The sequence below is a fragment of the Festucalex cinctus genome, chromosome 12 (assembly GCF_051991245.1).
Source record: "Festucalex cinctus isolate MCC-2025b chromosome 12, RoL_Fcin_1.0, whole genome shotgun sequence".
In the NCBI taxonomy this organism is placed as follows: domain Eukaryota; kingdom Metazoa; phylum Chordata; class Actinopteri; order Syngnathiformes; family Syngnathidae; genus Festucalex; species Festucalex cinctus.
In genome coordinates, this window is record NC_135422.1 from 21808751 (window position 1) to 21812456 (window position 3706).

Here is a 3706-nt window from a genome sequence, read left to right on the forward strand (position 1 = left end):
TGCAGCTGGTCGAACACCGAGGACATCAAAGGCAGTGGGTACCGGTTTTTAATCGTGATGTCATTCAAGGGGCTGTAGTCAATGCAAGGACGTAGGGATCCATCCTTTTTGCTCACAAAGAAAAACCCTGCGCCCGCAGGTGAGGAAGACTGTCGGATGAGGCCGGCTTTCAAGGAGTCGTCAATGTAATTGTTCATGGCTTGGCGTTCGGGTCCTGAGACCGAGTACAGTCTCCCCTTGGGAATGGTCGAACCTGGAATCAAATCGATCGGGCAGTCATACGGTCGGTCTGGAGGGAGAGTCATGGCCTTGGTTTTGCTGAAGACCTCCCGCAGGTGGTGGTAGCAGGAGGGCACAGTGTGCAGGTTCGGGTACTCCTCTTGAGCCGGTGGGACGAGAGTCACCTGGTGAACCTGGGCTGTGGAGTTTCGGGGTGCGGGTTGCTCCGACCCGTGAGAGATGCAGTCCTTTCCCCACTCCAGAATGACTCCAGTTTTCCAGTCGATTATGGGACTATGTAGACGCAGCCAAGGGTGTCCCAGAACCAAAGTGGGGGAAGCAGCGTGGAAAACATGGAAACGAAGAGTCTCGAGGTGCTGTCCGATTTGTACCTCCAGAGGTTCAGTGATGTGGGTGATCTTGAAAAGTTCCTTGCCGTTCAAAGCTCGAGCCTGGATTGTTGAAAGAAGTGGCTCAGTGGAGACTTGTAGTTGCCTTACGAGCTCCCAGTCCATGAGACTCTCGTCGGAGCCGGAGTCGATGAGGGCTGACAGATCTGTGGTGACATGGTGGTGGGTTATCTGAATTTGCGTGAGCCTGTGGTTCTTGGCGGGTCGGGGTGACGGAGAACTCACCGGTGAGCCGCCCTTCGTGGTGCAGGTTCCCACCAAGTTTCCAAGACCACCACAATAGTAGCATCGGCCCTCTCGGCGGCAGCGCTGTCGCTCCTCGGGCGTAAGCCGAGCCCTTCCAAGTTGCATGGGTTCCTCTCTGGCGAGGCCCACCTCTCCTGGTTCAGGTCGGGAAGGAAGGATGGGTTGCGGCTTTCCGGCCTCCGGAGGCCTTGACCAGGGGGTGGGTTCCTCCCTCCTTCGGAGTCCGCCGATCTTAGCCAGCTCCTGGCGACGATTATCGGTGCGGATGGCGAGGGAAATCAAAGCGTCCAAGTCCGTGGGGAGTTCTACGGGGATCAGAAGTTCTTGTATGGCAGGTGAGAGTCCTTTCAAGAAATGATCATGTAGAGCTATGGCGTTCCAGCCACTGTTCGTTGCCAATGTTCGAAAGCGGACAGCGTAATCGCTGACAAGTTCTTTGCCTTGTTGGAGCCGGCTCAACGCCCGTGCCTTCTCTCGGTCATTGTTCTCGGGGTCAAAGACTTGGCGCAAAGCGACTTGAAAGTCCTGTACGCTTTGACAGACAGAGGAACCCCTGGCCCATTCCGCGGTCGCCCAGGTTTTGGCCCGTTCCGTCAGGTGAGATACCATGAAGGCCACTCGGGACCGGGCTGTGGGAAATGCCTGTGGTAAGTGTTCAAAATGAATGTCGCATTCCGTGAGGAAAGTCTGACAGTGCCCGGGTTCACCGGAGTAACGTTCTGGGGTGGCCAGTCTTAATCCTACCCCGGTGAATGGCGTGGTCGGGACGGAGAACTCAGGATGAGGAAGTTGTCCGGTGGGAGCTGGCGCTCGACGCCGTGAGAGGCTCACCAGCTCGTGGACTTGGCTGGACAATTCCCCAATCTGTGACAGCATGGCTTGCTGGATCCGGTCCTGGTTGTCAAGCCGGGCCTCCTGGCTCTGCAGTGCAGCCTCGACCTTGCCTGCTGGGTCCATGCTGGCCGAAGTGTACTGACACGACGAGGTAAGGTAGGACTCAGACGCAGGAGTAAGGTAGGCCACCAAGGCAACAGGTTTATTTCCGGCCAACAGCTGTCTCCTCTCAAGCTGAGAGGAGAACGGGGAAGCAAAAAAGTGGAGAACAAAAAGCGCTCCACAAGGGAGGAAAAAACAGGCAAAAGGTACTGGGGACAACGAAAAGCGCTCCGCTAGGGAGGAAAAAGGGCACAAGGCAAAAGGGGTAACGAAAGGCGCTCCACTGGGGAGGAAAAGGCACAAAAACAAGGCAAAAATACTAGGCAACATGAACGAGGACATAAGGACTGTGGGACGCTTCCATGCACTGACTGTGACACTTCGGCACTGAGGGGAAAGTACAGGTGGCTTTTATTGACTGGCTTGATTGGTGGCAGGTGGTGATAATCATGGGCGGGGACCGGTAATGAGGGAGCGGCAGGAAGGGCAAGTGACCTGGGGTGAGACGAGAGTTAGGATTTTCAAAGTATGACAGGAAACAGGGACACAAAAATAAAAGCATGAACCGCCACGCCGGTGGCGGCGTGACAGTTGATTTATTTTTTTATTTTTGTGGGGTGGGGGGTGGGGGGGTATTCTTGTTTCGGTGGTTTTGATTCTTGCTATTTGCAAGCTCTTTCCTTTCATTTGCAAGTGTACTATTGTATTTTTGCAGCTGTGTTTTGGAATAAATTTCATCAAACTTGATTTCCTTCCCATGTTTTTGGGATCTGCACACTTGAACATAAGATGCATCATCACAATTTCAGAAGAATCAGAATAAAACCTGCAACTATCACCGATATCTTTCCAGAAACTCCCCGCTCTCCCCCACCCCCTCAATATTATCGTAAATTGGATAAATCACATGTATAATTTAATCTCAAATTATATTTTAAAATAGTACTCATAATTATATAACATCTAGCCACGTTGTACAGTTACGGAAATGCGTCACAAGCAGGAAGCTCGCAGTAAGAACAACATCCGGGTGTTCCGTCCATTCAATGCTATTGCTTTTTGCGTACTTGCAATTGGAACAGTACTTGGGCCGCGACTGATGACGTATCAAGACATCACAAGGACGCAAGTATGGACAAGAATGCGTATTGAGAAACGGCCATAGTTTCGCAGGTGATTCTAAATAAAATGGCGCACCGAGACGACAATGAGCTAACAGGTGACACTGACAATACCCAACTCGCATCTTCAAACCTCAATTCAATCAGATTCGTTTTGCAATGGACGCACCGTCCGCAACGAAAAAGAAGAGAACATCCCCTGTCTGGGATCATTTTGAGCAGATCTCTCCTAAAAAGGTACGAATTATAATAACCAGTGTGAATATATATGAGAAATTATTGTGACAACACAGTGTATCCCTTGTTTTAATGTCTTTTTTTTTTTCTACTTGCTGATATTTGAAAAGGTGAAGTGTAAACTTTGTTCTAAAGAACTTGGGTACCAAGAGAACACTTCATCTATGTTGAGGCATTATAGGGCCATGCATGAAAATAAGGAGACAACTCAAATAGAACAACGCCCAGGTAAGCCATTTTAACAGGCAATGAAAAAACAGCATAGCCTACCATGTATATTTCAAATGTGACAGATGAAATGAATGACATCTATCATTAATAGGCCTACTCTGTTTCTGTTAAACTGCAGTGGATAAGAATGCAGTGGAAGAGGCTCAGTGATCCGGCACGGGGCATCTTCCTCCTCCAACCCATCATCTTCATCAACACAACCGGACACATCAGAAGCTTCCCAGCCTGTGGAGCAAGGTAATATTTGATACATTCTAATGGTGTTAATTAAGGAATAGGAAATGAGCAGCAGTGCATTATTGTGGG